The 23,475-nt window shown below is 46.1% G+C and overlaps 2 protein-coding genes across 4 annotated transcripts in view; one reads left to right on the top strand and one right to left on the bottom strand.

Moving 5' to 3' along the window:
- Positions 1 to 23,475, bottom strand: part of LOC134948508 (ceramide kinase-like) — a 225,073-nt gene that overhangs the window by 182,062 nt on the left and 19,536 nt on the right. The window lies entirely within an intron of this gene.
- Positions 16,019 to 23,475, top strand: part of FAM3A (FAM3 metabolism regulating signaling molecule A) — an 80,516-nt gene continuing 73,059 nt past the window's right edge. For 2 of the 3 annotated variants that reach the window (XM_063936525.1, XM_063936523.1), the window contains exon 1: positions 16,112 to 16,275. The gene's annotated coding sequence lies outside the window, so the exon portion shown is untranslated. The other variant, XM_063936524.1, reaches the window with a different exon arrangement.

The following is a 23,475-nucleotide window of genomic DNA, read 5'->3' as shown; positions in this document are numbered from 1 at the left end:
TATTGTTCAGTGTGGAGGCACCAACGATGAATGATGCACAGCCCCGCGCTTGTTCATCGCTGGTGCCCCGTCGCTTATGCATGCAGGCCAATATGGCGCAGTTACTCACTCCCCCCCCCCCCCTCATCCCGACGGCCGTATCGGCCATCGGGCACCCCGGTGGCACATTGCCATATGTGTAGGGCATTCACACAGTACTTGTGTTTGAAAATGACAGTTAAGAGCTGACTGGCTGATACTTTATCTCCATCTATTTTATCTCTCTTCAAGGCTTAGTACATAGAACCCTATGTTTGTGTGGGGGAAAAAAAGCCCCAAAATGTAAAGCATAATTATATGATAGCTATAAGGGATAATTCAGATCTGAGCGCTGCTAGCGGGCGATCAGATCTGAACTGCGCATGCGTATATGCACCACAATGCACCGGTGCGTCGCACAACAGCGAAGGGATGGTGCGAAAAATCTGAACACACGGGCATTCGACGCACGGGCGTTCGCAAGGTGATTGACAGGAAGAGGCCGTTTGTGGGTGTCAACTAACAATTTTCCAGGAGTGTCCGGAAAAACGCAGGTGTGCTCAGGCGTTTTCAGGGAGGGTGTCTGACGTCAGCTCCGGCCCCGATCAGCAGGATTCCATCGCAGCGGCTGAGTAAGTCCTGGGCTGCGCAGACACTGCACAAACTGATTTTTGTGCAGCTCTGCAAAAAAAGCGATCACACACTTGTACAGCTCTTTTCCCCTCCCCCTGTAGGCGGTGACTATCTGATCCCAGGGCTGCAAAAAAACGCAGCCCAACGATCAGATCTGAATTACCCCCATAGTTTCTTTATATCAGGAGCTGTTCCTGTGCCAACCACTTGGGTTTCAGGACTAGGCAGATCCAGAAATGCAGAACTCACAGTTCCATACCCTCCACCATTTTATACACAAAAATCAGCACAAATTATAAAAGGGGGCGTGGCCACGGGTACAATGGCATGGCCCCGCCCCTTTTCCTATACTTTCAATGGGAGTTTGGAGAGCCAAAAATCGGTACAGACCATAATAAAAAGGTACTGTACCCTGCCAAAAAGGTACAGCTGGAAAGTATGCAGTTCTAAAGGGTCATGGAACATAATTGTGCACACCCATAGAGGCATAGACAGTGGTCATCTGCTGACAGGATTTTCTGGCATCCCGTAAATTATCCAATCAGTTTTATATGCATCGCTCACGGGTATGCATATTTACTTGGGGCCGTTGATATGACGGCACCAGGCCCATTTGCAGATTTCATTGCCAATCAGTGGTGTATCTATAATGGGTGCAAGGTGTGCAGTGCACGTGGGCCCCAGAGTCCAGGGGGGCCAACACCACACACCCAAATTTTTCAGTACCTCTCCAGAGTCCTGCGTCAGCACCTACAGCTCTGCAAAATTGCAGAGAAAATTGCGCGGTGGCCATTCTCCTAGTATTTTGCACATGCACACCGCTAGAGTCTGCTAGTGCTCAATGCAGCCGGCAGCCAGCTATTTAGGAAGGGGCCTGGATGGAGGCAGCACACGGGCCCCTTATTCTCTTAATACACCCTTGATGAAAATATCAGTGTGTGTGTGTGGCCATCTCAAAGTTTCGTGCTCACTGGTATCTATCTTATCAGTCTGTCTCTCCTCCATTTTGTTTGTTGGCAGGTGAATAAGATTCACATAGAAACATAGAATTTGACGGCAGATAAGAACCACTTGGCCCATCTAGTCTGCCCCTTTTTTATTTTATCCTTTAGGCAATCTCAACCCTTTTTTAACCTTAATTCTTTGTAAGGATATTCATGTGCCTGTCCCAAGCATGTTTAAATTGCCCTACAGTCTTAGCCTCTACCACCTCTGATGGGAGGCTATTCCATTATCCACTACCCTTTCTGCTGAGTATTTTTCTTAAATCTGACCCAGCTCCTTCAATTATGCCTCGAGTTCTAATACTTCTTTTCCTTTGAATGTTTCCCTCTGACTTTTTTAGCTTGACTGTTATTGCTTTCTAGCCATGTCCTCTTTGGTCTCGGTCTAACATGTCATAAATTCTCTCCCACTTCTAGATCTTTTAGCCTTCCGGGAGATCTTTTAGCCTTTCCGGGTAAGTTTTGTGATGTAGGCCATGCACCATTTTAGTTGCCCTTCTTTGTACACTCTCTAATGTATTTATATCCTTCTGGAGATGGGGTCTCCAGAACTGGACACAGTATTCCAGATGGGGCCACACCAATGACCTATACAGTGGCATTATTACTTCTTTTTTCCTGCTACTGATTCCTCTCCCTATGCAACCAAGCATCTGACTTGCCTTTCTCATTGCTTTGTTGCATTGCTTTCCTGCCTTCAAGTCACTTGAAATAGTGACTCCTAAATCTCTTTCCTCCTCAGTAGTTTCCATTATAGTACCCTTGATACTATACTTAGCCTTTGGGTTTTTGAGACCCAAGTGCATGATTTTGCATTTTTTAGCATTAAACTGTAGTTGCCACGTTCTTGACCATTTCTCAATCCTACCTAGGTCATTAATCATTTATTTGACCCCTCCCAGTGTGTCTACCCTGTTGCATATCTTTGTATCATCTGCAAAAAGGCATATCTTCCCTTCAATACCATCTGCAATGTCACCAACAAAGCTATTAAAGAGAACTGGACCAAGTACAGATCCCTGGGGTACTCCACTGGTAACATTTCCCTCCATAGATTGCACTCCATTAACTACGACTGTCTGTTTCCTATCCTGCAACCAGGTTCTTATCCATTTAACTGATTTATAATCCACCCCCAGGCTTTCAAGTTTATTTAGCAGTCTGCGATGTGGGACAGTGTCAAATGCCTTACTAAAGTCTAGATATGCTACATCTACAGCTCCCCCTTGATCTATTATTTTCATCACAGAGTCAAACAAGTCAATAAGATTTGTTTGGCATGATCTCCCACCAGTAAATCCATGCTGTTTTGGATCCTGTAAGTTGTTTGATTTAAGATATTCCACTACTCTTTCTTTTAATAGTTTTTCCATTACTTTCCCTACTACTGATGTAAGGCTTACTGGTCTGTAGTTACTTGCTTCTTCCTTGCTTCCACTTTTGTGCAGTGGAACTACATTTGCTCTTTTCCAGTCCTCTGGAATAGCACCTGTATTTAGTGACTGGTTAAATAATTCTGTTAAAGGTGTAACTGTCACAACTGAGGTCCTGAGCTGACGGGAGGCAGCCTCAGTTGTAGGGGCTGAGATGTACCGGAACCTGGGAGGTTGTATCAGACCCCTGGACATGTAAGTAACATGAAGAAGAACCGCCCGAAGGCGTGACCACGACAACTTGGATAAAAGTCAATGATGTTTATTATGACAACTCCGCAACACAGCAGCAGTAAAAGAAAACGTAAAAGTCAGCAAAGAATAAATACAGTTCCTGGGTACTACAGGATGGCAGGAGCCACAGGGCACTGGTAGTGTGAGATAGTTCTTATGATCTTCTAGATGGAAAGTCCTTACCAGGCCCGACTGTAGCAATGGAGATAACCCAGGATTGTGCCAGCTGGTGTTCCAGGAAAAGCTGGGTTGCTGAAGATAAAACAGCTGCTGTGGATACTGGCTGGAACCAGACTGTTGTTAGCACGGAGTGGATACTGGCTGGAACCAGTTAAACAATAAATGAACTTGGGAGCGATGAAATATGAACTGAAATGTAGAACTTGAGAGCGGAGAAATAATAATACCGGTGGAGAGTGGTAAAGTGTAGAAAGGACACCGGCCCTTTAAGGGAAGCTGTACTCTGCTGGAAGCTGAGCTGGAAGCAGGTAATGTTGTAGCTGGAAACAGATGAATCCACAATGGATTGGAGAGTCAGGCTACACCGCAGGTGGAATGCTGGTGCGGGTCTCTATGGTGGAAGTCTTGAGACAGGAGCTGGAACCTGGAAGACAATCACAGGAGAGAGACAAACAGGAACTAGGTTTGACAACCAAAGCACTGACGCCTTCCTTGCTCAGGCACAGTGTATTTATACCTGCAGCAAGGAAGGGATTGGCTAGGCAATTATGCAGATTATCAATACTGAGAACAGATTGGTGGAAATGATCAGCTGACAGAATCCAAGATGGCTGCGCCCATGCAGACACTTGGAGGGAAGTTTGGTTTGTAATCCATGTGGTAATGAAAACAGTAATGGCGGCGCCGGCCACCGGAGACAGGAGGCGCCAGGCTGACAGATGCACATCCAACCACGCGGACACAGCGGAGGCCGCGGCTGACGTAATCGCCACTCAGGCACTCTGCATGCAGAAGTTCAGGGACGGCGGCAGAGGCCGCGGGAGACACCATGCCAGGTGTAATATGGCGTTTACTGTGACAGCGTCCCAGAGTGACAGGAGAGGATACAGGAATGTACACATCAGGATAACAGATGGGATCCGGTCCTGGAGCGCTGAGCCAGCCTTAGGAGGCATCTGATGGGTAAGAAATGGCGTCCAGATACCCGGATCGTGACAGCACCCCCCCCTTTAGGAGTGGCCCCAGGACACTTCTTTGGCTTTTGAGGAAACTTGGAATGGAATCTCCGGACCAAGGCAGGAGCATGGACATCAGAAGCATTGGTCCATGAACGTTCCTCAGGACCATAACCCTTCCAGTCAATAAGATATTGTAGTTGACCGTAACGGTGACGTGAGTCCAGGATCTTGGCTACTTCATACTCAACGCCTCGTTGAGTTTGGACTTTCGGAGTTGGAGGAAGTGAGGAATGAAACCGATTCAAGATCAGCGGTTTCAACAGGGAAACATGGAATGTCCTGGGTATTTTTAAGAAGGGAGGCAACTGGAGTCTGTAAGCAACAGGATTGATGACTTGTTCAATCTTGAAAGGACCGATATAGCGAGGTGCAAACTTCATACTGGGAACTCTTAACCTCAAATTCTTCGTGGATAACCATACCCGATCACCCACCTTGAGAGCAGGAACTGCTCGACGCTTCTTATCCGCAAACTTCTTGTACCTGAACGATGCCTTGAGCAGAGCTGATCGTACGCTCTTCCAGATATTGGCAAACTGATGCAAGGTGATATCCACTGTGGGAACAGAAGTTGCTGGAAGCGGTTGGAACTCAGGGACTTTAGGGTGGAATCCAAAGTTAGTGAAGAATGGTGTTGAAGCAGATGAAGAATGATACTGGTTGTTATGACAGAACTCGGCCCAGGGAAGTAATTGAACCCAGTCATCTTGAGAGGAGGACACATAGATGCGGAGGAAGGCCTCCAAGTCCTGATTCACCCTCTCGGTTTGACCATTGGTCTGAGGATGGTAAGCCGTGGAAAACTTTAGCTTGACTTGGAGGACTTGACATAAACTTCGCCAGAATTTGGCTGTGAATTGAACTCCTCGATCTGAGATAATTTCTTCAGGAAGACCGTGGAGTCGGAAGATCTCTTGTATGAATACTTGAGCCAACTTGGAAGCTGACGGAAGACCGGTGAGAGGAATGAAGTGTGCCATCTTGGTGAACTGGTCAACTACCACCCAGATGGTATTGAACTTGTTGCACATGGGTAAGTCTGTAATGAAATCCATCGACAAGTGGGTCCATGGTCGACGGGGAACGGATAGTGGAACCAGTTGCCCCGCAGGCGACTGGCGGGATACTTTATGTTGGGCACACTTTGGGCAAGATGCAATAAACTCCAAGACGTCCTTTTTCAGAGTTGGCCACCAATAGGACCTAGAGATAAACTCCAGGGTTTTTTGGATACCTGTATGTCCGGCAAAACGGGAAGCATGGGCCCAATGCATGAGCTTCTTCCTTAGCATCGGCTTCACAAAACTTTTCCCTGATGGGGGCGTAGAGTCCATCCCTACCGTGGAGAATGCCAACGGATTTATAATAGGATGCTTGTCTGAAGACTCTGACTCATTTTCTTGCTCCCATGAGCGGGAAAGGGCATCGGCCTTGCGATTCTGAGAGCCCGGACAGAACTGGAGTTTAAAGTCGAACCTGGAAAAGAAAAGTGCCCATCTGGCCTGACGAGGGTTGAGACATTGTGCGCCCTTCAGGTATAAAAGGTTCTTGTGGTCTGTAAGTATGGTGATTGAATGAGAAGCTCCCTCCAACAGATACCTCCACTCTTCTAGAGCGAGCTTGATGGCTAGCAACTCCTGGTCGCCAATGGCATAGTTGCGCTCAGCTGGGGAGAACTTCCGGGAGAAGAAACTGCAAGGGTGTAAATGGCCATCTTTAGCCCTCTGAGATAACACCGCTCCTACTCCAACGGAGGAGGCATCCACCTCTAAGATGAAAGGAGAGTCGATGTCAGGCTGTTTCAGAACAGGCGCAGAGATGAACCTTTGTTTTAAAAGATGAAATGCTTGCATAGCTTCTTCAGACCACTTGGACGGGTTAGCACCCTTCTTAGTGAAAGCAGTAATAGGCGCCACAATGGTGGAAAAGTCTCGTATAAACTTTCGGTAATAGTTGGCGAACCCTAAGAACCTCTGGACCCCTTTGAGGGTTAAGGGTACCGGCCAATTTTGGATTGCTTGTAGTTTCTCAGGATCCATCTCTAGTCCGGAACCGGACACAATGTACCCTAGAAACGGAATGGACTTGACTTCAAAGACGCATTTTTCTAATTTGCAATAGAGATGATTGACACGGAGACGGGACAGAACCTCTTTAACCCAAAAACGATGTTCCTCTAAATCGTTGGCAAAAATGAGGATATCGTCTAGATAGACCACGACATGACGGTATAGAATGTCTCTGAAGATCTCATTGACAAAATGCTGGAAGACAGCTGGAGCATTGCTCAATCCGAAGGGCATGACGAGGTACTCATAATGTCCGTCACGGGTGTTAAAGGCGGTCTTCCACTCGTCACCCTCACGGATCCGGATGAGATTGTATGCACCTCGCAAGTCCAGCTTTGTAAAGATGGTAGCTCCGCTAACTCTGTCAAAGAGCTCAGTAATCAGGGGTAAAGGATAACGGTTCTTGATGGTAATGTCGTTCAAACCTCTGTAGTCGATGCACGGCCGCAGACCACCATCTTTCTTTTTTACAAAAAAGAAGCCTGCGCCGGCTGGAGAAGAAGAAGGTCGAATGAACCCCTTTGCTAGGTTCTCTTTAATATATTCCTCCATAGAATGCGTCTCAGGCAGAGACAACGGATAAGTTCGGCCTCGAGGTGGAACCTTCCCTGGAACGAGATCAATCGGACAGTCCCATTCTCTATGAGGAGGAAGGATATCAGCAGAAGCTTTACTGAACACATCCGTGAAATCTTGATATGGAGGAGGTGGAACATCAGACGACCTGGGGGAGGAAGAACAGACAGGCAATACTTTAAACAAACATGTCTCAGCACAGGAGGAACCCCATGCCAGGATTTGCGTAGTCGTCCAATCAATTGTAGGATTGTGAAGACGGAGCCATGGAAGGCCCAGGACCACAGGATGTGTGGCTCTTGGAATCACTAAAAAAGAAATAAGTTCGGAATGAAGAACTCCCACTCTCAGACGAACTGGTAGAGTCCTTAAAGAAATAACTGCATCAAAAATTTTGCTGCCATCCACGGCAGTTAAAGAAATGGACGAAGGAAGTCTCTCGGTGGGTAGGGACCACCGTTTAACATAGGCTTCGGTAATAAAGTTCCCAGCTGCTCCGGAATCAAGGAGGGCAATGACGTTCCGATAACGTTGAGCAACTTGAAGCGAGACTGGGAGATTACAATCTTGAGGAGATGGAGAGGAGATCATTACTCCTAGCCGGCCCTCTCCTTGGCGAGCTAGGATTTGGAGTTTCCCGGACGTTTGGGACAGGCATTAATGGTGTGAGACGGAGCTGCACAATAGAGACAGAGAAACTCGGAGAGACGTCTTCGGCGCTCAGCAGGAGTTAAACGGGAACGGCCAAGTTGCATGGGCTCATCTTTAGATGGTGACAGTTGACGAGGAGGAGGAGCAGAAGATTTTGGAGCAGACGATCTTCCACGCTCAGTTGCTCTCTCTCTGAAACGTAAATCAACTTTCGTGCAGAGTGAGATTAGCTCATCTAACTTAGAAGGTAAGTCTCTGGTAGCTAACTCATCTTTAATACGCTCAGATAAGCCATGCCAGAATGCAGCATACAGGGCCTCGTCGTTCCATGCCAGTTCGGATGCCAGGATCTGGAACTGTATCAGATATTGTCCTACAGTACGTGACCCCTGGCGTAAACGGAGAATCTCGGATGAAGCTGAGGTTACCCGGCCTGGCTCGTCGAAGATGCGCCTGAATGTTGACACGAAGGCAGTGTAGGAAGATAGCAGGGTGTCGGACCTCTCCCATAACGGTGATGCCCAATCAAGGGCTGAGCCACTGAGAAGAGAAATAATGTAGGCAATTTTTGTACGGTCACTGGGAAAATTGCCAGGTTGTAGCTCAAACTGAATCTCACACTGGTTGAGAAATCCCCTGCAGAATCTTGGAGATCCGTCAAATTTTGCTGGCGTTGGAAGATGAAGACGTGGAGCAGAAATGGGTAAGGTGGGTGGGGTTATAGCTGGAGTCACTGTGGTTGACGCACCAGACGCGCCTGATCCACGGAGAGTTGTCTGAATCCCATCCAGCCGAGTAGAGAGATCCTGGAGACAGCGGATGATGTGGCCCTGTGCAGCCTCCTGATGTTCTAGTCGGGCTGCCAGTTCTTGCATCGGCCTGGCCGCTTGATCCTGGTCTCCGGCTGGATTCATTAGGTCAGTGCTTACTGTCACAACTGAGGGCCTGAGCTGACGGGAGGCAGCCTCAGTTGTAGGGGCTGAGATGTACCGGAACCTGGGAGGTTGGATCAGACCCCTGGACATGTAAGTAACATGAATAATAACTGCCCGAAGGCGTGACCACGACAACTTGGATAAAAGTCAATGATGTTTATTATGACAACTCCGCAACACAGCAGCAGTAAAAGAAAACGTAAAAGTCAGCAAAGAATAAATACAGTTCCTGGGTACTACAGGATGGCAGGAGCCACAGGGCACTGGTAGTGTGAGATAGTTCTTATGATCTTCTAGATGGAAAGTCCTTACCAGGCCCGACTGTAGCAATGGAGATAACCCAGGATTGTGCCAGCTGGTGTTCCAGGAAAAGCTGGGTTGCTGAAGATAAAACAGCTGCTGCGGATACTGGCTGGAACCAGACTGTTGTTAGCACGGAGTGGATACTGGCTGGAACCAGTTAAACAATAAATGAACTTGGGAGCGATGAAATATGAACTGAAATGTAGAACTTGAGAGCGGAGAAATAATAATACCGGTGGAGAGTGGTAAAGTGTAGAAAGGACACCGGCCCTTTAAGGGAAGCTGTACTCTGCTGGAAGCTGAGCTGGAAGCAGGTAATGTTGTAGCTGGAAACAGATGAATCCACAATGGATTGGAGAGTCAGGCTACACCGCAGGTGGAATGCTGGTGCGGGTCTCTATGGTGGAAGTCTTGAGACAGGAGCTGGAACCTGGAAGACAATCACAGGAGAGAGACAAACAGGAACTAGGTTTGACAACCAAAGCACTGACGCCTTCCTTGCTCAGGCACAGTGTATTTATACCTGCAGCAAGGAAGGGATTGGCTAGGCAATTATGCAGATTATCAATACTGAGAACAGATTGGTGGAAATGATCAGCTGACAGAATCCAAGATGGCTGCGCCCATGCAGACACTTGGAGGGAAGTTTGGTTTGTAATCCATGTGGTAATGAAAACAGTAATGGCGGCGCCGGCCACCGGAGACAGGAGGCGCCAGGCTGACAGATGCACATCCAACCACGCGGACACAGCGGAGGCCGCGGCTGACGTAATCGCCACTCAGGCACTCTGCATGCAGAAGTTCAGGGACGGCGGCGGAGGCCGCGGGAGACACCATGCCAGGTGTAATATGGCGTTTACTGTGACAGCGTCCCAGAGTGACAGGAGAGGATACAGGAATGTACACATCAGGATAACAGATGGGATCCGGTCCTGGAGCGCTGAGCCAGCCTTAGGAGGCATCTGATGGGTAAGAAATGGCGTCCAGATACCCGGATCGTGACAGTAACCAGCACATCTTTTAGCTCTTTGAGTATCCTTGGGTGTATACCATCTGGTCCCATTGATTTATCCACTTTTAGTTTTGAAAGTTCTGTTAGGACCTTCTCCTCTGTAAATGTATTTTCATCTACCTTATTTTTATGAATGTCCTTGCAACTTAACTGTGGCCCCATCCCTTCTTCTGTAGTAAATACTGAGCAAAAATAATTATTTAGGTGATCTGCTATTGCCTTGTCTCCCTCCACCAAATGCCCACTCTCTGTCTTAAGTCTTATTATTCCTCCATTTGATTTTCTCCTTTCACTTATATACTTAAAAAAAGTTTTGCCCCCTTTATCTACTGACTGGGCCATTTTCTCCTCAGCTTCTGCCTTTGCACGTCTGATCACTTTCTTAGCATCCTTCCGTCTGTCCAGATACACCTCTTTGTCGTTATTATTTTGAGTCTGTTTGTATTTCCTAAAAGCCATCTTTTTTGCTTTCACACTAGTTGATACTTCTTTTGTGAACCACACTGGCTTCCTTTTCCTGGTGCTTTTCCTAACCCTTTTGATACAAAGGTCTGTTGCACTTAGTATTGCACTTTTCAGTTTTTTCCACCTCTCCTGCACTCCTTCCAAGTTCCTCCAGTCTGCCAATGAATCACTTAAACATCTCCCCATTTTTGCAAAGTCAGCATTTCTAAAATCCAACACCTTTGTTTTTGTGTGACAGGAGTTGGACCCTGTCTTTATACTAAACCATACTGCTTGATGATCACTGGATCCCAGGTGCTCACCCACATATATGTCAGATATCCTGTCACCATTTGTAAGAATTAGATCTAATATTGAGTCTTTGCGAGTGGGCTCCCTCACCATTTGCTTGAAATCATTTATCTGTATTGCAGAGGCGTAACCGGGTGTGGTGACACCCGCAGCGCACTCTGTATTATCACCCCCCCACACACACCCCCGAGCCATGGGCGCCCGAAAAGGGGTGTGGCTTAATCAAAAGGGGCGTGATCTCGCAGTTTTTTTTTATCTTCCTTCGCTTCGGGGGCATGTCCAGCTTCCCCGAAGATGTTGGCTGCCCCTGGAGACTGCTCAGCGGCAGTGCTGGCTCTTCTCTGTGACAGGAGCCGAGTGCTGCAGGGGTCTATCTCACTGCAGCACTCTGCTCCTGTCACTACAGAAGAGCTGGCACTTTGGTGTCACCCCCTCCGAGGGGGACACCCGGGTGCGGGCTGCACCCCCCGCACCCGCCTTCTGACGCCACTGCTGTATTGAGAAATACAGGATCTGATGCACAGGAGCAATTGTTTCAAATTGGATGACAAGGACAAGTAAAACAGGACATCAACTCTGCTTTGGTAAAATGATTGTGTGCACTAGACTGGCTGCTCTCCAGGGACGCAGAGGGCTCTCCAGTAGCAAGTGGGATCGGTACTGCTAATTCATGTATGCCCAGAAAACGCCAGCTGAACGGACATGACACGCCTGTGTTTACCTGACCACTCCCCGTGACCATCCCCAATTGCTATGTTCCTGTCGCTCACTTTGTAATCCCTCGGTGCATCACATTTCACTCACTGCGCGTGTGCACTGCGGCTCACACGAAGTGAGAAAACATTGCCCGGTTTGCATACAATAGCCTCTTTGGGACCGTATCTGAATTAGGCCTTTGGAACACCAACAACAAAGGAAAACAAATTCAGTTTTCACTGCTCAACTTTCAGTTGTATTCAATAAAACGTTTTCAGTAAATGAATGGTTTGATGTATCAAACAGTGAACAGAGTGGAGAAGTGGGACAGTGGGGAAAATGCCCATAGCAACCAATCAGCTTTGAGGTAGCATTTACAGTCTATAAAATGATAGGTACGGAGCCGATCGGTTGCTATGGGTAACTTTACTGGTCCAGTTCTCCACTCATTTCACTGCTTGATACATCACCCCGACAGTCCTCAGATTACACTCACACGCCTTGTCACTGGGTCAGCCTCTGACCCTTCTCTCCTCCTGCTGGATAATTTCCTCTCCCCTTTAGGACACCTCCCGCACTGCTCCCAGCCTCTGGTGTCAGTCAGACTCACCTCTGTATTTATTGGTCCCTATCATACCTCCTCCTGACTCTTCAGACTATTACTCTCCTGCCCTGCTGCCCAAGCCCTCTTTGGGTCCCCGCATTTCCCCTTAGAGTGTAAGCTCTTACAAACACGGCATCCCCTACGACACCCATAGAGGGAGAATAGAACCTGCCGTGCCTGCAAAGTGCTTTCCAGCGCTCACCCCGCTGCTGGCTTTACGACGGACGGGATCCCGCTGTCGGAATCATGCTGATCCTGTCTGCCGGCATTTCATACCGATCCCCATAGAACACTGCAATCTTGAAGTGTATAAACTGTGAATTAGAACGTTTTAAATATATTGACTCTTACAATATTTTTTTTTACGTCTCACAGAACATCGATTGTTTTCATCTTATTTGGGTTCACAAAGTTATAACAATTAAAGAGGATTCTCAGTCATTTTATGCATACTTCCCAACTAGCCTGGAAGGTCAAGAAGAATCCCAAATTAGGGGGGCAGAATAGCAGCTTTGCATTGCGTTGTGTGGGGTCGGGTTGACATGTAGCTCCGCCACCCAAAGTAAAATGCCACAAATTGCTACTTTAAATGGCAGTGGCAGGGCCACAATGAGGAAAATGCCCATAAGAGAGGGTATGCCCCCCTCCAGGACTCTCCAGGAGGGGGCATAGAGAAGTATGATTTCGCAGTTGAGTGCAGCTTTGGTTTTTATTTAATACAAACATCTATCTAAAGTATTCAGGGGGATTATAGTAGAATGCGCTGAATGATATTGAGGGGCGTGTCATACTCAGCCCAATGGCTAGCTCAGTATACGTCTATGCTTAAATGATGGTTGCGAGATATTTCTACATAATATGTAACAATATATTTTGGAACATTTTGCAAGCATTGATACGAACATTGCTGTGTGCAATACTAGATTTCTTGTTTTCAACTATTTTCTGTGATATTTTTCTTCTCACTCAGCACAATATACACGATAAATATGTTGCCTATGCAATACATTTCAAATGCAATTTGACCTTTTGTAAATTCATTCCTAAGCATCGCAAGTATGTTTTTTTGGGGGGTTTATTACATGTTATTTTATTATGAATACTGTACTGCCTGCAACTTGTAGGCCCTACCTATTATTTATTGGATGTGCTCTTTTCCATACCGTTATAGCATCCTCCAAATATTTACATACACCAGATACTCTAATTAAATATGTGTTACTAATAAAAATATCTTACATTCGGTTACAGCACACTAGCAGTAGAAGCAGACGCTATGGATCACTGAACTGCAGCACAGTTAGGAAGACACTGTGTGATCATGTGCTGCTGCCTCTTCAGTCAGGGGTCCAACAAGGGGCTAATGAGAGTCGTCAGCAGGGACTCCTGAGCAACTACAGCAATCACAGTGATTACAGCAAATTACTGTCCTTGCAAAGAAAATCTTTAGTGGCAGGCTGAGTTGAGCTGTAGTGAAGAATCCAGGATTTTTAATTTACAGTGCAGGGCAGCAGGAGATAACACACTGAAATGGGAGTCTCATGCAGGGTGCCGGATTTGGGGGAGTGGGGGGGGGGTAAGCAAGTAAGGTATGGTTTGTTTTTTTGGAGGGATTATTAGGAACAACAGGAACATCACTGCTACAACATTTGATAACCTATTTACTTGATATCAAGAGGTGGCGGATATTAGACCTCATCCTCCACTTTAATTTGACTGATCTTTGATCCATCTATGTGCATATTATTTGGGTAGGAGGTGAAAATTACGTCCTGTGTACAGAAATGTTATACAACACAGTCACTGGTGGAAAATAGGATATTTCTAGTTCTAAATTTTTCCAAAGACAATCCTGGCACCATCCCAGGAGTTTAAGGGCTATGGTTCCTGCTCAGGACATGTATTCAGTAGAAAACGTAATGGTGGCTAATGGAGCCAGCATCACTGCCTCAGACTTCTGGGTCCTTGGACTCATCTGCAACCAAGTGATCCGTCTGTGTCAAGCTTAGACGTTCTCCCTATTTCACGTTGCCTTACCCACTGTCGCAGGTAAAATAGTCTTAGTGTGCATGTGTATATAGACTTTGACAGCAGATAAGAACCACTTGGCCCATCCAGTCTTCCCATGTACATGCACACACTTACACAGTAGGGTTAATTTTTTACGCCTAAATTCGCAAAGTGAAAATATAAATTTTAAATAAAATTTAGGGCTTAATTCAAGGTTGATTGCAAAACAAAATTTTCCTGTAATGGGCAAAACTATGTGCAGTGCAGGTGGGGCAGATGTAACATTTGCACAGAGCATTAGAGAGTTAGCCCTTATAAAGAAATGAATCTCTTGCTGAGAGATTGGCTCCGATAAGAACCCATCCCGGTGAAAAGCTGGAAGCAGAGTGATAATCTGTTGGCTGGATGCGCCAGAGAGGAATGCGCCAGAGAGGAATGCTGTGCACAGTAGCCCATAGGGTTCTATAGGCTAACGCCATCTTCAGATAGCATTAGCTACCAGGGCCAAGCTCTCTTGCTAAATATTACAAAATGTAAGGGCCGCTGTTGCGAATGGTGGCGCGGGTCGGTGGTAGATCTCCAAGAGATCTGCTGTCGTCCCTAAAGGGTACATCCTGGAGATCTTTAATATTTGAGAACTGTTTTCAGGGAATATTCCACAAATATTAATTAATTAATATGTCTCTTTGAAAACTACGGTTAAGGGGCATTTAATTTTCAGGCCAAGACTCATCAATTTTTTTTACACCGCTTCAAGCACACCATAAAAAAAACATAAAGAGCTGAAAAGGAGATTGTTTACGATGTGCTGATCTGCCCAAACCAGCAGCACAGTCCTCTGCTATTGTGTCTACCAATAAGCCTCAACGCCTCCATGTGCCACATATAGTTGGAAGGTCAGGAGATGTGGGGGGTGTAGAGGAAGCAAAAGTTGCCAGGACTTGTTTTGTAATGGATCTTAAAGGGGGCATTTAAATCAGCTCTCAAGATATTGATCGCTGAGCGCCTTTGCCTGACTATTCTGGCAGCACTCCGCGCACATTGTGCAGAAATGAATTGGTAGGTTGTTTTTTTTACTGGGAAAAAAGATTTCAAAACACAGTATATACGTAGCAGTGGTGGAACTACAGTTGTAGTAGCTACACATGCCCACGGCATCTCCCATGCAGAAGAACAGAAGGTGGTCCTCAGGGGTGGATCATAAGAACTCACAAAGCCTTGCAGTAGGGCCCAGCGATTGAACGTTACCAGCCTGTTTGGTAGGTATAGGAAATGAATAATTTTAACTGTATATGAATGACCCTTTATGTGTAGTTTCCATGTACCACTCCCCAGTTGCTCTGAGTCAGCACCACCGCTGCCACCTAAGCCCACAATGCTCCACTCAATGCTGCTCCAAGTGACCGGATGGTGCCATGCGACCACCGATGACTCCCGAGTCCCAGTCCCATACTCCTGCTGAGAGAGTGCCATCTTCTTCTGCTTGCAAGAAAGGAGCGAACATACGCCTACATTTCCAGACTGATACATATGCTTTTATTGTAAGAAGTACATCTGACAAGATGGCTTTTGTTATGAATCAGTGAGTAAATGCATCAATTTTGTTGCTACCACTGGACTGCTGGTCCTTGGTGGGGTTGGAAATATAGTTATATTTTCCATTATACTGCGGCCAAGAACTCTATTCTGGAATATTTGGAAGTGTCTGCAATTGATGGTTTTGTTTTATACATGATTACCATTGTTAGGGTGTAGCAAGATGGCGGAGCCTTCAGGCTAACATTGTTAGGGTGTAGCAAGATGGCCGTGCCTTCACGCTTCCACTGTTAGGGTATAGCAAGATGGCCGAGGGATTCCGTCACATCAGCACCTTTAGGGAGTAGCAAGATGGGCGCACCCCCAGCGTCACACCTTCGCTACCCCCTAGTAACCTTGCTCCAATATTGACCCTCCGCGGCTTCCATTAAACCTGGTGAGTCCATTCTGTAGGCTACGATCAGCCAACCAAAATCCGCCGAGGCTGCTTCCCCCCCACCAATCCTAGGGTAGCAGAGGACGACAAGATAGCTGTGGTTACTACCGATACATCCGGGTATGTCACAGGAGGAAGCAGTCGGGGGGCTATAGCGTGATACGGCGAGGGTAAGTACATTCATAGCGCCAACATCAGCCTGCTTGTGCTTTCCCAGCTGTCATGGAGCCACAAGTCTCAGCATGCTGGTACCTGTATTTTCCGCTGCAGAGCTACAGGCTGCCCTCTTGTGATGAATGTAGAGGAGCAGTTGTTGGCAGCTGGAAGGCAGAGTTACTATATTACCATAGTAACAACATTGTTACATACCTGTAACATGTGCAGGTCCCGGGTGCAGGTGTGTGCTGGACCCATATGCAGGATTGTGCTGACTGACCCAGGTGCCAGAGTGTGCAGGACCCATTTGCAGGTGTGCGCAGGCTGACTCGGGCGCCGGTCTCACTCATACGTTCTACGTTTTTTTTCCCTTTAGTGTTTATACAACAGGATTAGGTAACCTCGGGAACTACAAGCCTCAGAATTTCCTGCTGCAGTGGTATAATACTGAAACGTATATCAAACATTGTCATAATACACTTTTATACCATTCTAGCTTTCTCTATAATTATTCTTCAGGACAATGCCCTTTTGAGATAAGTATATTTATTATTTCTTAATCTTAAAGTATTGTTGAATGGTGAACATAATCGTAAGAAGAGCTGTGTGTACTGTACGTTGAAAACAAAAAATGAGGCCATGTGTAAGAGTCCTTGAATTTACAGCATTTTGGAAAAAATATTTTTAAAATTGAATGTACATATTTGGGGCAGAGCCCCTAGCTATGGTGCGCCTGGCATTTATGGTAGTGCCGTCATCTCCGGTATTCCCACACACCTCTATGGGGTGCGGGGGAAAATTTGCGATGACAGGGAGGTGATGCTCTGTTCTGGAACAACAGAACCTTCATCCAAAACTGAATTCTACCCTTTGACTCAATTTGTGTAATCAGTGAAAAAGGGGGGCAGTTAGGTGTGGAATGACGGCGCATCAGTGGTGAAGTAGTAGGGAATGATGGCACATCAGTGGTGAAGTAGTATTGAATGATGGTGCATCAGTGGTGAAGTAATTGGGAATGACGGCACAACAATGGTGAAGTAGTTGGGAATGACGGCACATCAATGGTGAAGTAGTATTGAATGATGGTGCATCAGTGGTGAAGTAATTGGGAATGACGGCACATCAATGGTGAAGTAGTTGGGAATGACGGCACATCAATGGTGAAGTAGTTGGGAATGACGGCACATCAATGGTGAAGTAGTACGGAATGACGGCGCATCAATGGTGAAGTAGTATGGAATGACGGCGCATCAATGGTGAAGTAGTATGGAATGACGGCGCATCAATGGTGAAGTAGTATGGAATGACGGCGCATCAATGGTGAAGTAGTATGAAATGACGGCGCATCAATGGTGAAGTAGTATGAAATGGCGGCGCATCAATGGTGAAGTAGTATAGAATGACGCTGTGTCAATGGTGAAGTAGTATGAAATGACGGCGCATCGATGGTGAAGTAGTATGGAATGACGGCGCATCAATGGTGAAATAGTATGGAATGACGGCGCATCAATGGTGAAATAGTATGGAATGACGGCGCATCAATGGTGAAATAGTATGGAATGACGGCGCATCAATGGTGAAATAGTATGGAATGACGGCGCATCAATGGTGAAGTAGTATGGAATGACGGCGCATCAATGGTGAAGTAGTATGGAATGACGGCGCATCAATGGTGAAGTAGTATGGAATGACGGCGTATCAATGGTGAAGTAGTAGGAAGAAGTCAGTGCAGAGTTTGGGCTGTTTCTCGGCAGTTCTGGCTACAGTACTTAACCGAGCAATACCATAATACAATGTAAAACCATTAATATTACCTTTTATTAAATCCCGTGGTCAGAAATGCCGAAAATCTTTGTAAATCTACCCAGTGGTGTCGAAACAGAAACCTTTTAAGGAAATCAGTGTAGTATTTCTTAGGGGTTTTGCCTCCTCTCACCCCATTGTTATTTTACAGTAGCCTACAACCCACAGTGGAATGCCAAGTGGCATAAAGCAGAAATCCACAGAATGTGGGTGTGGCTGGATAGCCAAGACTCTGTAGAATCACAAAACATGAAGAGAAACCTGTTTTTCTTTCAAATTATGGGGTAGATGTAATAAGCCTTGGAGAGAGAGATAATATACCAGCCAATCAGCTGCTAACTGCCATGTCACAGGCGGATTGGTATCAGGAGACCGGCGTTTAGGATCCAGGAGGTCACCACACTGATCCCAGCTGCTAGAACTTTGTAACTTCAGCCCAAGGAAATTTGGTTAATCTATGGCAGTGCTTCTCTCATTCCATCCACGAGAAACGCTAACAGTGCATGTTTTCCATGGGGCCGATTCAGTTGTTTTGGGCGTCTAAAAATCCCCAATAAACTGGACTGTTTAGACACCCAAACAATTGTCACTATTCAATTGTTGTTTGGGAACATATGCATATCACGCATGTCATGCCCAAACAGACTGGATTTAGCTGCCTAAAACGGCTAAACCTGCCTAAAGTCCTGCTTTGTGCCGAGTTAGCACATTTTTTTTTTCTTTCTTGCACTTCAGGAGGCTGCGAGAGAAAAATGTGTCCACCGCGGCTTTTGGGCGCCCGAATGGCAGGACAATTGAATTGCTGCTGTCGAAACGCCATATAATAATAATAATAATAATAATAATAATAATTCTATTTATATAGCGCTCTTTCTCCAACAGGACTCAAGGCGCTTTACAGACATCAAAAACAATACACATGATACAGAGGATTTAAGTAATACAACAAAAGCCACACAGACATAAAAGAAAAGCTTAAGCACACAGAAAGCATAATGCAGGATTGGTGTAGGCATTTTGGGTAATAACTTCCAAGGGTTGTGTATTCCACCCTCACAGGTACCAAGTGCGGCAGCCATCTTGGGCGCTCAGCGTAGGATTACCCAGGGTGGAATAGTCCACCCCTAGAAGAGATGACACAAAATGGGGGTGATTTCAGAGTCCTACAGTTTAGAGTAGTGATGAGCGGATTCGGTTTTACTCGGTTTTACTCGGTTCTCAAAACAGCATCTTATTGGCTCTCGGATGTCACGTGTTTTGGATAGCCAATAAGATGCCGTTTTGAGAACCGAGTAAAACCGAGTAAAACCGAGTAAAACCGAACCTCGCTCATCACTAGTTTAGAGTAGGGTTCCAACAAAACCACAAGGTCCATGTATTTTTCATCCCATCCACAAGTGTACCATATGGGGCAGCCAAGTTGGGTGCACTTTGAAGGTTACACTGTGGGAGGTGAGCCATACAAGGGCCAAGTTCATATATGGGAAAACTGATGCTAATGTAGTAGTATGATGTACCCTGCATGTAGGGCACAATGGAAAGGTGTGCAATCAGTGGAGGTAAACATTACAGGAAAAACACATGACGGTATATGCAATTGCGGTCGAATTCCCGAAATTGTCGAAAAACGGGACTTTTTCGCCAAAAAAAAAAAAAAAATCGACAATGCAATTCAGTACTTTCCGTCAAAAAAAACGGACTTTCAAAATTCGACATTTGTCAAATTCGACTTTTCTGCAATGGTACAAATGCGGCAATTCGACAAAAGTATATTCAATTGAAGTTTGGAAATTCGACAACAGTGCTTTTAGACAGTAAATTCGTCATTTTCAATCCGCCACACTTTGGTGGGTGAATCTAATAAAAAAAATGTAAAACATGTTTTTTTGTGTGTTTTTTTTTTTTTTTTTTAATGGTAATAGCATATCTATTTATATTAGAAGGGATTAGGTACTTGGTTTGTCTTTTTGGGAGGCACAAGTATTATTTATATATTTTTAAAAATATTATTTTTTTTCCATTTTTTTCCCCAAAACAAATAAACGCACACCCGGACCAGCGGACTGAAAGGGGTCCCATGTTTTCACATGGGACCCCTTTCCCCGAATGCCGGGACACCACGTGACTCCTGTCACAGAGGTCCCTTCAGCCAATCAGCGAGCGCAACGTCCTGGCACTCTGCTGATTGGCTGCACGTCTGAGCTGTCAGACAGCGCTTCGCAAAGCCTCTCCATTATACTCAATGGTGGGAACTTTGCGTCAGCGGTGAGGTCACCCGCGGTCAGCGGCTGACCGCGGGTAACCCCACCGCTGACGGCAAAGTTCCCACCATTGAAAGTAATGGAGAGGCTTTGCGATGCGCTGTCTGAGGTCACACGCGCATACAGCCAATCAGGTGAGTGCAACGAAGTAGCGCTTCCTGATTGGCTGAAGGGACCTCTGTGACAGGAGTCACGTGGTGTCCCGGCATTCGGGGAAAGGGGTCCCATGTGAAAACATGGGACCCCTTTCAGTCCGCTGGTCCGGGTGTGCGTTTATTTGTTTTGCCAAGTACGAGGATTTATATCTGGACACTGGATTGAGGTGAGTATAATTTTATTCACAGGTACCCCGGATCAGAGACGTGGCAGTCGGCGGGTCAACATAGGTAAGTATGTGTGTGTCGGCAGGTGTGCAATAAAGTTTTACTCTCAAGGTGTGTGTCTCCTGTTTTTATTTGGGTATTTTTTTCCAGTAGTACTACAGGTACCAGCGGGCCCATTTTTCTCCCGCATGCTGGTACTTGTGGTTCTCCAAGTACCAGCTTGCGGGGGAGGCTTGCTGGGACTTGTAGTACTACTGGAAAAAACAATATTCTTTACATTTTCTCAAGGCTATCAGCCTCCCATCCGCAGCCCTTGGATGGGGGGGGGGGGACAGCCTCGGGCTTCACCCCTGGCCCATAGGTGGCTGGGGGGACGACCCCTTGATTGAAGGGGTCCCCACTCCCCCAGGGTACCCCGGCCAGGGGTGACTAGTTGGATATTTAATGCCACGGCCGCAGGGCACTGTATAAAAGTGACCCCCGGCTGTGGCATTATCTGTCCAGCTAGTGGAGCCCGATGCTGGTGTAAAAAATACGGGGGACCCCTACTCTTTTTGTACCCCGTATTTTTTGCACCAGGCGCAGAGCCCGGTGCTGGTTTTAAAAATACGGGGGATCCCCCTGTCCATTTCCCCCCCCGGATTTTTAGAACCAGGACCAGCTCGAAGAGCCAGAGGCTGGTTATGCTTTGGAGGGGGGACCCCACGCCATTTTTTTCCGTGTTTTTTCCCATTTTTACCCGTTTTTAAAAAAACTGAACAAAATCCGTCAAATCGGCCGTTTTTTGTCAGCGGGACTGTCGAATCCGTTTTTTATTGCATATGGTCAATTTCGGCACCCACTTGCCGAAATTAGACTGTCGAATTGTGTCGAATTGAAAAACGGCCGAAAAATTGCCGCGATTCGCCGCTAATTGCATATACCCCATGGTGGGGTGGAAGCGAGCTATTGAAGGGAAAAACAAAACAAAACACACAATAGCAGGTAACTAGTGGCAGAAGTAAAATTGGGATAACATTATTTTGGTAAGATCATAGTATGGGTGGGTAGGAGAATGTGGGGGGCATACTCAGAAGCAATGGGGATGTCCCTGCTGATCCTGGACCTGGTGCTCTTCCCCCACAGTTCCCTGTTCATCTTGATGGTTAGGCCCAGGGGCAGACTTGATGTTCTCAGCCAGAGAGGTGGTAAGCCTGGTCTTGGTGTTCTCATGTTTGAGGTGAGGAGAGGCCACATAAAGTTCCAGAGTTTTTAGGTTGTAATGCAGTCCATTTGTTATATTATTAGTTTGTTTGCCTTCTGTTTTCCTTCGGTTTAATACAGGTATAACACTGCTATTGATATTAGCTGCCACTTAATAACTAGCCACTTCATACACTAGCCACTGCAGCGTCCTATAGGTCTAGCGTCCTAAGCTATACTGAATAAATAAGTCTACAAACACATGTTCTTTGTGATTACAACCCCCTCCCCCACACAGCAACCCTCCACCAAAAGGTGTTAATCAACTACCAAATGTGAGGACACTAAACCCCAGTCAATCACAAAGTTTTTGCTGACTACAGATATTAATCCACTTAAACAATTTACCAAATATATCTTTTAGCAAGAAAGAAAAAGTGGTCAGCACTCTGCTGTAATTACCAAATATATCTTTTAGCAAGAAAGAAAAAGTGGTCAGCACTCTGCTGTAATTACCAAATATATTTTTTAGCAAGAAAGAAAAAGTGGTCAGCACTCTGCTGTAATTACCTGTTGGCGAAAAGGAGAGACAGGAGTCAATTCCAAATATCAGCTGAAGATGCAACCAATGAAACACAGGTATAACACTGCTATTGATATTAGCTGCCACTTAATAACTAGCCACTTCATACACTAGCCACTGCAGCGTCCTATAGGTCTAGCGTCCTGAGCTATACTGAATAAATAAGTCTACAAACACATGTTCTTTGTGATTACAACCCCCTCCCCCACACAGCAACCCTCCACCAAAAGGTGTTAATCAACTACCAAATGTGAGGACACTAAACCCCAGTCAATCACAAAGTTTTTGCTGACTACAGATATTAATCCACTTAAACAATTTACCAAATATATCTTTTAGCAAGAAAGAAAAAGTGGTCAGCACTCTGCTGTAATTTCCAAATATATCTTTTAGCAAGAAAGAAAAAGTGGTCAGCACTCTGCTGTAATTACCAAATATATCTTTTAGCAAGAAAGAAAAAGTGGTCAGCACTCTGCTGTAATTACCTGTTGGCGAAAAGGAGAGACAGGAGTCAATTCCAAATATCAGCTGAAGATGCAACCAATGAAACACAGGTATAATACTGCTATTGATATTAGCTGCCACTTAATAACTAGCCACTTCATACACTAGCCACTGCAGCGTCGTATAGGACTAGCATCCTGAGCTATACTGGCGGCCGCGAGAAAAACAATTGAATCGGTACCCAAATGTCCTTCCTGGAGCACAGACTTATTAATTACTGGCTGACACATTTTTAAACATCCACAGATGGTTCTAATTATTTCACTTATCATTCTGTGAGGAGTTATAGAAAACATGCACAGTATATTGCCGGGTCGACACGGGTCATTGTGAAATGTGAAAGGGCCCACGGAGAATTCCCGGGTCGCCTGACACGATAATTCAACCTAGGTTATAAGAAGGGTTATTCCTGGGTTGAATACCGGGTCAGTGGCAGTGTGAACAGGTTGCCGGGTTGATGGGACCTATTCACACCCTGGATCCGTTCACTACATAGGGAGAGGCGGTGCGGAAATGAGCTAATCTCGCAGAGCCGCCTCCGCCCCCAATGCCAGCTCT

Source organism: Pseudophryne corroboree, chromosome 8 (genome assembly GCF_028390025.1).
Source record: "Pseudophryne corroboree isolate aPseCor3 chromosome 8, aPseCor3.hap2, whole genome shotgun sequence".
NCBI lineage: Eukaryota > Metazoa > Chordata > Amphibia > Anura > Myobatrachidae > Pseudophryne > Pseudophryne corroboree.
Note: the sequence above shows the minus strand (reverse complement) of the source record. Positions and strands in the feature narration are given on the sequence as shown.